This window comes from Tupaia chinensis, unplaced genomic scaffold (assembly GCF_000334495.1).
Source record: "Tupaia chinensis unplaced genomic scaffold, TupChi_1.0 Scaffold000541_1, whole genome shotgun sequence".
Classification (NCBI taxonomy): Eukaryota; Metazoa; Chordata; class Mammalia; order Scandentia; family Tupaiidae; genus Tupaia; species Tupaia belangeri.
In genome coordinates, this window is record NW_006160054.1 from 339,188 (window position 1) to 351,328 (window position 12,141).

Consider the following 12,141-nt stretch of genomic DNA (forward strand, 5'->3'; position numbering starts at 1 on the left):
TGTAGAGGTTTTTGCTATAGGGCGCATGCACTCGCCAGAAAGACAGAGAGAGACAGAAAGTGCAAAATCACTCCCCAGGGGTGATGGCCACGCTGCAATCCCTTCTCCTCCATTCTCCTCTCAGGATCTTGGGCACGGACGCACACACCTGGCATGAATTTAAGCCACCGAGTCCGGAGCTCGAACCACAGTCAGCTACATGGGAGTTCAGCGACATAGCCATTACACTAAACTGCTGGTCCCAAAGTCATTTATTTTTTACTTGTTAGTTGATGGCTGTTGATATCTGACTGATCTTTACAGAATGTAAACAAGCTGCATCATTTGCAGTGAGTGTTTCCCAGAGGTTCTTTGAGTGAATGTAAGCCCAATCTGTCTCCTCTGTTTCTGACTCATGGACTTGGGAACTTCTAACAAGATTTATTTTGTTATCATGAAAAAAAACAAAAACAAAAACAAAAAACAAAACAGTATTTCCCACATGGGAGTAAGTAGATAAAGGTTTAAAACTGAGGCATTGCACCCTGCATGCATGACACTAAATTGAAAGTATCAGTAGACTAAGGTACATTTCTTACCTGTGTCCATTAAAGTGACCTGTAATAAATGATACCCCATAGCACAGAAAGCACCCTGAGTGCCCATAGTGTACATTTCTACTCAAAACAACCAGGGATATTTGGAGAAATGCTTAGTTCTAATCTAGACAGTAAATGTCTGTAGATATTACATTAAAAAGTAAAGAAGAGGGAAACCAATACATTGCATAATGGTTATTTGACTGGGCTACTTGGTAGTTGACTACGGTTCAAGTCCCAGACCCAGCAAATTAAATCTCATGCCCAAAATCATGAGAGCAGAATAGAGGAGAAGGGATTGTGCCGTGGCCATCCTCCTGGGGGGTGATTTCTTGCTTTCTGTTTCTCTGTCTCTCTTTCTCCAGTGAGTACATGTGCCCTATAGGAAAAGATCTCTTTTTGAGTCATAGTGCTTTACATGAACTGAGCAATAGAAGGAAAAGCTTCTTTAACCACTTGACCCCCACTTTAGGGGCATGTCACTGACTTTGTTAAAAGCAGAGATCAGGGTCCAGCATGTGGTATGTAGTGACTCCTACATGGCTGACCATGGTTCAAGTCCCAGAACTGGGACTTGAAAATCATGGTGTGCACATGTGCACACATGCCCCGTATCAGAATAGAGAAGGGGATGTGCCGTGGCCATCTCCCCGGGGAGTTGATTTCACAGTTCCCCTCTGTCTGTCTCTGTTTCTCTGAGCACACATGCCCTATGGCAAAAACTGTAAGTAAGTAAATAAATAAAATAAGTGGTGGGGGGAGATCAGCACCCTTTCAGATACAATCCAGGTTGTTTCAACTATGAGAGGCAATTCTAAAAAGGGAAAAGAAATATAAATCTAAAGTCATCTGCCTATTCTGACAAAAATAAAGTTTTATGTTACTTGTAGTTCAGTAAATCAGCAGATAATTGTTGAATATTTTGTGACAGCCATCAGGTTTTATAATAATCAAAGTCAGGCAATATTACTATTTTATTTAAGCTTATATTTAGATGATAATAGTAGTAGTTATTCTTGAGACCTAACAGCTAGGGAGGAAACTCATGGATTTGACACATCTTATTTTTTCAAAGCTTATTTTATTGTGTGTTTTTTGTTTGTTTGTTTGTTTTTGTTGTTGTTTTTTTCATCAGAGAGAGAGAGACACACGTATCCCCTTGACAGGGTCTCCATTCCTGATCCTCCCCATTCCCTGGCAGCCAGGATCACAGGCAGGGCAGGTAACTGTGGTATCAAACAATATGCTCTGCTGCCTGCACCCTTGGGCTGGACCATGTTATCTAGTGTAGTGCAGCATTACTGTTAGTCACATTTATCATTGTATGGAAAATGAGAGCAAAAATGAAGCTATTATATTTATTTGGGGGGATGAAATTTTATGCAGCTTCTGCTGGTGAATCCTTTTAAAATATCCATACAGTCAGTCAGAATGACCTTTATGTACTTATTTACATTTTTCTTTTCTCTGAAATAAATACCTCACTTTTGTATGTAGATAAAAATTTGAAAGTGAGGAAAACTATTATGTCTCACATTATAAGTGCTAGAATGTGTTTTTATATTGGTAATTTCAGATTATTGATTGTAAAATTTTTTGTCTCATCAATAGTTAATTCCTAGCTTTTGCAAGTAAGAGTTTTTTCTTAAGGAGTCAGCTCCATAGTTCTTTCCTTTTATAGCTAATTTTTAAAATTAGAACTTTTTAAAAAATACCTAGGAATAAACCTAAATAAGGAAGTCAAAGATCTTTACCAAAAAAACTATGAAAACCTTAAAAAAGATAGAAAAAGACACAAAATAGTAGGACATACCATGTTTCTGGATTGGAAAAATTAATATAATCAACATGGCACCTCTGCCCAAATTAATCTACATATTTAATGTAATTCCAATCAAATTACCAGAGACATTCTTTACAGATAAAGATAATCATAGAATTTGTCTGGAATCATAGAAGGTCTTCTATTGCCGAAGTAATCCTGCACAAGAAGAATGGAGTGGGCAGCCTCTCACTCCCTCACCCCAAAATATGCTCTAAAGCTGTGATAATCAAAACAGCATGGTATTGACATAAAAACAGGTAGACCAGTTGAATAGACTAGAGATCCCAGAAATAAACCCCCAAAACATACAGCATAATGATTTTTGTTTTTACAAAGGTTACAGGTCAATCCAGTGGGAAAAGGAAAACCTCTTTAGAAAATGATGCTGAAAAAACTGCAGAAAGATGAAACTAGATCCCCATCTTTTACTATTAGCAAAAATCAACTAGAAATGGATCAAAGATCTCAACCTAAGACCTCCAACTATAAAAATGACTGGTGGGGGGGACCAGCAGTTAGCATAATGGCTATGCCACTGGACTCCCATGTAGTTGACCACAGTTTGAGTCCCGGACCTGGTGGCTTAAAACTCACGCCGGGCGCGTGTGCGTGCGTGCCCAAGATCCTGAGAGGAAAATGGAGGAGAAGGGATTATGGCGTGGCCATCCCCCCTGGGGGGTGATTTCTCTCTTTCTGTCTCTCTATCTCTTTCTGTCTCTCTGGTGAGCACACGCACCCTATAGCAAAAAAAAAACTCCCTTGAAGAAAAAAAACGACTGGTGAGAAGCAGTGGAGAAATTCTGGGAGACATTGGGGCTAGGTAAAAACTTAGTAAATAAGATTCCCAGAGCACAGGCAATAATTCCCAAAATAGACAAGTAGTATTACATCAGATTAAGAAGTTTCTACATAGCAAGAGACACAGTAATTAGTGTGAATCAACAACCCTGGGACTGGGAGAATATTTTTGTAAACTATGCCTCAGAAGGGGACTGATAACCAGAATACACTAGGAACTCAAGTGGTTTACCCGGGGCGGGGGGGAGATGAACTCAATTAAAAGATGAGAAAATGAGTTGAACAAAAATATTTCTAAGGAAGATATATGAACAGCGAAAAAAGCATGAGAGGAAATGTTCAACATTCCTCATCATAAGGGAGATGCAGATTAAAACCGCAATGAGACACCTAACCCCCTGACAGAATAGTAGAGATTAAAAATACAAAAAAAGATAAGTGTTGGGGGGGTTGTGGTGAAAAGGGACTCTCCTGCACTGTTGGTGGGAATGTAAATTGGTCCAGCCACTGTGGAAAACAATATGGAGGTTCCTCAGAGACCTACAAATAGAGCTACCATATGATCCAGCAATTCTACCCCTAGGTATTGGAGTGGATAGGAAAGGACAGGAGAATGCTCAGTCAGAAAAGTGCTTGCACATCAGTGCTTATTGCAGCATTATTCATGATTGCTGAGACATGGAACTAACCCAAATGTCCATGAATGGATGAATGGGTTGAAAAAAATGTGGCACATATACTCTATGGAATACTACTCAGCCATAAAAAGCAAGCCCCTGGCATTTGATAGAACGTGGTCTAATGTGGAATATTTATAGCTGAGTGAAGCAAGCTAGGCTATGAAAGAGAGACATCGTATGTCTCCACTTAATATATACCGACTGTCTGCACTCTATGGTAGAGATGGAAAGATTGGAGGACATAAAAGTAGTCAACATAGTTATGGAAACTGGAGACTGTGGAAGGGGAGGGTAGGAGAGGACAGAGTATAGGGAAAAAAATCAAGGAGAAAGAAATAGGCAAGACATTTGTTGTACAAAGAAATGGTGTATTACTTGTTGATGATAATGTGTATAGTATTCTCAACTGGACTGGTCTGAGGTATATTTCATGTTGGGTAAATTCTCTTTTTTAATTTTTTGGAGAAGTTTTCGTTATAAGGCACGTGAGTGCTGTAGAAAGACAGAGAAAATGAAAGTGAGAAATTATCCCCAGGTGGGGGGGGATGGTCATACTGTAATCCCTGCTCCATTCCCCTCTTAGGTTCTTGGACATGCACACACACGTGCCTGGCATGAGTTTAAGCCACTGGTCTGGGACTCGAACTGTGGTCAACTACATGGGAGTCCAGCAACATAGCCATTACGCCAACTGCTGGTCTCAGTGTTGGGTAAATTCTCTTTACAAGCCAAATGATGTATAGCAATCAAATGTTTAAAATAATAATAATTTTTTAAAAATTAGAACTTTTTAGGTCAATGAAATATTTTAAGAAGTTGTAAATGGCAGTGTTACTAGGTTTTTTTTCCCCAAGAGGTTTTTTGTCTTTGGGCACATGTGCTTGCTTGAGAGAGAGAAAGAGACAGAGACAGAAGGAAAGTGAGAAATCACCCCTTGAGGGGATGGCCACACTACAATCACTTCTCCTTCATTCTCCTCCCAGGATCTTGGGCATGCACATATATGTGCCCAGCACAGATTTTAAGCCAAAGGGTTGGGGACTTGAACTGCGGTTGTCTGTGTGGGAGTTTAGAGATATAACCACTACTCCACCTGCCAGCTCCAAGAGGTTTTATTAGACATAAACATAGCATTGTACTTTCAGCTTAGTAAACTTGCTTGTATACCCTAAGTAGTTCATGCTCAGATGTCAATCTGTCATAAGTAATTGTTAATTTTCAACATGAGTTTTGTCTTTGATACTTCGGTTCCCAGGTGATTTTGCTAGTCTTTTTTTTTTTTTTTTTTTTGGTGAAGGGGGCGGGAGAGTTTGCCATGAGTTCTGTTTGCCTGCTGGAGACAGAGAGATAGAAAGTGACAAATCTCCTCCACCCCATCCCTCCAAGAGTGGATAGCTGTGCTATATCTTTTCTTCCCGTTTTCTTCTCAGGATTTTGAGCACACACACCCATGTACTTGTGATTCTCAAGCTGCCAGGTCCAGGACTCAGATCATGGTCATTGGGGAGTACAGCGCCTTAACATGACACCACCTGCTTGCTCTAATTTTGTCAGTCTTTAATGATTAGAAGTATTTCAGCTTGGTTCTAAAATAGACTGATGCAGAATTAGGATTCTGTATCTTTGCTGTTATATTTAAAGTTCATTGGAATTATTCTGGTCATCTGTCATAGTGACAAGCTAGCACACACTCTTGGACTGAATATTCCATGTTTGTCACTTTCCCTTTCTCTATTTGAGTTAATAATGGCAACAGAATAGGGAAAATTTGCTAAAGATTAATAGGCAAACAGACTTACTGTGTATTTGTACATCAGAGTATTAGATTGTATTTCCTAGTAGAATAACGAAAAGGAATGTTGGATCCATTGTAACCCCCATTGGATTCCCAAAATTGTTCTTCCCAATGGTCTACAAGGTAGCTTTGGCTAAATTGCTTAGTGAGAATAAAGGAGTAAGGGTTTGTTGCTTTGAAGAAATAAACATTTATGTTGTATCTGCTTATCATACCAGATAAATTCTAAGCAGACATTTCTAATAGTATTGTTTCTGATTGATAAGTGTATTACATTTTTATTTTTATTTTATTCCTTTCTAAATAAACAAACAAAACCATATTTTTACCCTTTGATTACTTAACATGCTAATAAAATCTTAATTTTACAAAAGTTCTATTGCTATTGCAAAATAGATGATGCTTATTATGTATATGCGTCCTTTCCTCCAAATGAAAGAAAGGGGGTCTGGACTCATACGACATTTCCCTCCATTTGGTGGGTCATTAATCTCCTGTTATTTGTTCTTTTTTCTTGTTTTCTGATTATAAATAATACATGTACATTATGAAAAATTAACTTTCTGAAAAGCTTAAGCAAACATTAAAGAATTTGGAAACCCTAGCACTTCAGTCTCCTGGGAGAAAGCCATTAGTTAAACTATTTATTGTCTGTTTCTCTAAATTCTTTTCCATTTTTACTAAAGTATAATTTACTTCATTTTTGTTGTTGTTGTTGTTAGCGTACAATTCAGCAAGTTTTGACGAATACAAACAGTCACGTAACCACCACCAGAATCAAGATAGAACAGCTCTGTCATCCCAGAATGCGCTCCGGGTTCTTGTTTTCACTTTCTTTGCCCACGACTCCTCAAAAGCACTGCTCTGTCTTTTGTTGTGTAGCTTTGCTATTTTGAGCATGCTATAGGAAGAATCATTCAGTATGCAGCCTTCTGAGTCTGGCTGCTTTCACTTGGTAGAGTGCTTTTGAGATTGGTCCATTTGTATATTACTAGATCATTCCTTTATTTAAAATTTTTTTCCCTAAATTTATGATAGAGCTTCTGTGTGAGTGAATGAGAGAGAGAGAGAGAGAGAGCGCGCGCCTCCATAGGGCTCAGCCATGCTGAATTCCCTTCCTCTAGTCCGTCAGCTCACCAGGATCTTGGGCACATGCACTTGAGCCTGGTGTATTTTCAGGGTGATCAGTCTAGGGACTTGAACCACAGTCAGTGTGTGGCTTCCGGATCTGCACATCTGGTACCCTGCCTGCTGGGCCACATAGGCTGGGCCTAGCAAGTTCCTTTATGTTGCTGAGCGTTATTCCATTGTATAGGCATGGTCCAGCCTTTTTATCCATTCCCTAGTTAAGGGATTTAGGGACTAATTCCAGCTTTTGGCCATTACAAATAAAGATGCTGTAAACAGCATAGAGGTTTTGAGTGAATATAGGTTTTCATATTACTCAAGTAAATGCTAAGGAGTGAATTTGCTGACTCAAATGATAGATGTGTGCTTAACTTTGTTAAGAGAAAGTCAAACTTTTGTTTGTTTGTTTGTTTGTTTTAAATAAGTATTTATTTAGCTTTTTCCTCTTCCGAGGACAGTGTCTAGAGGTACTCAGGATGGTCCAGCGTCTGACCTACTGGCGCAGGCTTTCCTACAACATGCCCTCGAACAAGACTAGGTTGTCCCGAACCCCTGATAATAGGATTGTTTACCTTTATACTAAGAAGGTTGGGAAAGCACCCAAATCTGCATGCAGTGTGTGCCCAGCCGACTCTGACGGGTTGGTGCTGTGAGACCGAAAGTTCTCATGAGGCTGTCTAAAATGAAGAAGCACATCAGCAGGGCCTACGGTAGCTCCTTGTGCGCAAGATTTGTCTGCAACTGGATCAAGCGTGCTTTCCTGATAGAGGAGCAGAAAACGTGCGTGAAAGTCTTGAAGGCACGAGCACAGAGTCAGAAAGCTAAATAAAAAATGACGCTATTTTGAGTAATAGTAAAATCAAAAGGTTAAAAAAATAGTTATTTAATTTTATTTATTATTATTAATATTATTTTGAATTTGAGTGTGCTCACCAGAAAGACAGACAGAGAGAGAGGAAATGAGAAAACAAGCTGTCGGGTCTGGGTTGTCAAATAGTCAACCGTGTGGAAAGTCCAGTGCCTTAACCAGCATGCCACCTGCTAACCCCATAACTATTTTCTTTTTGTATTTTTCTTTCTTTCTCTTTCTTTCTTTCTTTCTTTCTTTCTTTCTTTCTTTCTTTCTTTCTTTCTTTCTTTCTTTCTTTCTTTCTTTCTTTCTTTCTCTTTTATAAGAGAGACTTTTGCTATAGAGTACATGCGCTTGCTGGAGACACAGACGGAAAGTGAGAAATCGCCCCTCACGGGAATGGCCATGCTGCAATCCCTTCTCCTCCATTCCGCCCTTAAGATTTTGGGTACTCATGCACACACTCCTGGTGTGACTCTCAGGGCATTGGTTCCAGGACTCAGACCACAGTCGGCCTTGTGGGAGTCCAGCAATGTAATCATTATGCCATCTGCTGGTCCCCAAACTATTCCTCCCCCCTTATTTATTTATTTTTAAAATTTATTTATTTATTTGGAGAGGTTTTTGCTATAGGGCGCGTGTGCTTTCCAGAGAGACAGAAAGACAGAAAGCGAAAAATCACCCCCCAGGGTGTTTGGCCACGATGCAGTCCCTCCTCCTTCATTCTCCTCTCGCGATCTTGGGCAGCACATGCACACACGCCTGGCGTGAGTTTAAGCCACCAGGTCTGGGACTTGAACCGTGGTCGACTACATGGGAGTCTAGTGGCATACTCGTTACTCAAACTGCTGGTCCCCAAACTATTTTCTTTCTTTTTTTTAAAAAAATTATTCATTCATTCATTCATTCGTTTTAATTTGACAGAGAGAGAGAGAGAGATGGAAAGTGAGACAGCAAGCCACCAGGTCCAGTACTGGAACCCTGGTTGACTATGTGAGAGTGTCCAGTGCCCCAACCACCACGCCACCTGCTGGTCCTCCCCAAACTTTTTTTTTTTTTTTTGAGAGGTTTTTGCTATAGGGCGCGTGCACTCGCCAGACAGACAGAGACAGAGAGACAGAAAGTGAGAAATCACCCCCCAGGGGGGATGGTCACACTGCAATCCCTCCTCCTCCATTCTCCTCTCGGGATCTTGGGCACGCAGGCGACATGTTCCAGGCGAGAGTTTTAAGCCACCGGGTCCGGGACGTGAACCGCGGTCGACTACATTGGAGTCCAGCAACATAGCCATTACGCTAACTGCTGGTTCCCCCAAACTATTTTCTATCAACTCTATCATTTTGCATTTCAGCCAGCAATGAGTTCTAGTTGTTCTATATCTGTATCTTTGCTACCACGTGGTATTGCCCCTCTTTTTTTTTTTGCCAGTCTAGTATATGCGTAGTGGTATCTCATGGTGGTTTTCATTTGCATTTTTGTAATAGCTAATGATGTTGGACATTTTCATGTACTCATAGTGTCTACTCAGACCTTTCACCATAGTTTGGAGGGTTATTTATTGCATTTATTTTATTGAGATTTCTAACTATTGAGTTTTAAGAGTTTATAAATCTGGATACAAATTCTTCATCAGGCAGATAATTTGTAGTTTATTTTTTCTTAGTTCATGCCTTGCTTTTCATTCCCTTAAGATGCCTCTTTCAAAGAGTAGTTCTTAGTTTCAGTAAGAACTATCTAGTTTATGATTTTTGACACTTTTAGATCATGCTTTTGATAGATTCTACTTAAAAAATCTTCGCCTGCTCCGAGGTCTCATAGATTTTGTTCTGTATTTTAATTTTAGATTTTTAGTTAGATATATCACCCAATTTTTGATAACTTTGTATGTAGTAACAAAATATGAACCAAGAGTCATATGGAATATATGTAGTATTGGAGCACCATTTGTGGAATAGAGCACCTTCTCTATTTAATTATCTTTGTACTTTTGTCAACAATTAGTTGACAAGAATGGTTTTTCATGTGGATCTATTTTTGGCTATTATTAACCCAGATAAAATACTAGAAATCTATATTCCCTACATCTTTGTGAAAATTTTTGTGACTCTTCTGTCATTCATGAAATTCTACATGGTAGGTAACAGCAAATATTCTTAGAATTTGTTTCTTCTGACATCATACACGTTCTTCTTACCCTCCCTGCCCCCCTGCACTGACAACCAATTAATCAAATCTAAGAATACTGGCTAAACTGAACTGAAGCATTCTGACACTTCCGTCCATAGTTCACTCCTTACTGGCTGAGGGCTTAGTCCCACAAAACTGCCCCCCAATCAGAAACCAATAGCTAGCCCAGGCCTCCTGTACTCTGACCAACAGGCTGTACGTTGGGAGTTCCCAGGACTCCCTCCTCAGGTTTAATAATGTGCAAAAATGGCTCAAAGAATTTAGGAAAATAATTTACTTACCACTACAAATTTATTATAAAGGACAGAACTCAAAAATGGCAACAGCAAATGGAGAAGATGTGGTCTGGGGAGAGAATGTGTAGCATCTGTGTCCTTTCTGGGTGCCACCCTCCTAGGACCTCCATGTGTTCACCAACAGAAGCTCTCTGAACCCTGTTTTTTAGGGTATTTAATAGGCTCCATTATGGAGGAATGATTGATTAAATCATTGGTCATTGGTTGTTAACCCAATTTTCAGGCTTTCTTACCATTGCTCCCCTGAGGCAGTCAGAGGAGGTTTGGGCCCTTCCAGCCCCCTAATCACAAGGTTGTTTTTCTGGCAACCAGCCCCCATGCTAAAGTCATCTTGGGGCCCAGCAAGAGTCACCTCATTAGCCTAAACACAGTATGTTTGAAAGAGGTTTATTGTGAATAACAAAAGATGCTTCCCCACTTCCGACATCCTGAAACTTCAGAGGTTTTAGGAGCTCTGGTCCAGGAACCTTAGATGAAAACTACGTTTATTTCTTATATCGAGACACTGCAGCCAGAAACGATTTCTAGTACTTTACCTGGGTTAATAATGAAATTGATAATAGAGCTTTATTTTTTTCCCACAGTTTTAAATAATTTAATGCTTACAACATCAGTAAGGAGTAGGTGAGGCAGTCACTTGAGTTTTGATTTTAGATGTGGGACTAATAGATCTTTTGGATCTTTTCACAGCTTTACTTCTTACTTACTGCTTCAATTTGTGGAACTTTTTGAATTTTAGCTTACTATGTGTAAAGTAAGGCTTTTGGTTGATGACTGCTGAGAGACCTTCAAGTTCTAGGATTCTATGAGGTTACAGGTGGACCCAACTAAAAGAACTTCAGACAGTTTAACTTAACAGAGTTTAATTGGACAAAAATGACTCAAATTGGGCAACCCCCAGAATGGCTTCCAAGGGACTCCAGATAGCCATGTGGTGTGGTGACATTTAAGCACAAGAAAGGGAAAGTAATGTACAAAAACAAGAAGTGAGGGAATAAAGTAGAGAAATCATTGGATTGGTTGAAAGCTTGACGTTTGCCTACATGAACATAGTTTAAAGGCTGGGCTGTCTGTGATTGACGGAAGCATCGCTGCTGTGATTGGCTGTAACTCTGCAACTTAATGAGAAAGCAGATTTCCGTGGGTGGTTGTGGTTTGCTTATAGCAACTCAAGCAGGAGTGTAGAGGCCTTCTCAGACCAATCAAGTTTAACAGTGTGGAGAAAGGTTGGTAGGTGGCAATGAGGAGGAAGTTAGGGTACAGCTATGCCTATTTCATCTTGCAGGTGTTAGATGCTGATCTTCAACTAGGATGTTTGTTTTTTCCCCAAAAGATGTATAGATTTAATTGCCTTTAAAAATATTAACACAGAATAGCTTTAAAAAGCGACTGAAGGAGCTAGCAGGTGGTTTACTAGTTAAGAGGTTGGTCTCACACATGTCTGACTGCAGTTCTAGTCCTAGATCCACTGGCTTGAATCTCAGACCAGGCATGTGTGGTGCATGCCCGAAGTCTGGAAGGGAAAATGGAGGAGAGGAGATTGTGGTGTAGCCATCTCCCCTGGGGGGGTCATTTCTTGCTTTCTATCTCTCTGTCTGCTGAGCACACAACTCCTATAGGAAAAATTTCTCTTAAAAAAAAATAATAAGTGGCATGGTGGTTAAAGGCACTGGATTTTCTATGGCTAACCACGGTTCAAGTCCCAGACCTTGCAGCTTGTTTTCTCCCTTTACTTCTATCTCTCTCTTGTTAATAAATTAAATAATAATAATAACACAATGGAATTAAATCAATAATTCTTTTTTTAAAAAGTGACTGAAAATTTCTTTTTACTCCCTTTGTTATAAATAGTAAGTAATGAACTTGACTGGAAAAACCTATTTACTATTATCTTGAAGTTTGGCGTATATATTTTTTGCTATTCATTTTGACTTGGGTAGAGTGTTTAAAGTATTAGTTATTGATGATAGATTTGTAGCTAATAGAAGTAAAATTGGCATGTAG

General features: G+C 39.6%; 1 protein-coding gene and 1 pseudogene across 1 annotated transcript in view; both read left to right on the forward strand.

Annotated features, from left to right (window-relative positions):
• Window positions 1-12,141, forward strand: part of SLC12A2 (solute carrier family 12 member 2) — a gene marked incomplete at its 5' end in the record, with an annotated part of 120,987 nt that overhangs the window by 42,877 nt on the left and 65,969 nt on the right.
• LOC106735830 (60S ribosomal protein L34 pseudogene) lies at window positions 7,281-7,633 on the forward strand (annotated as a pseudogene).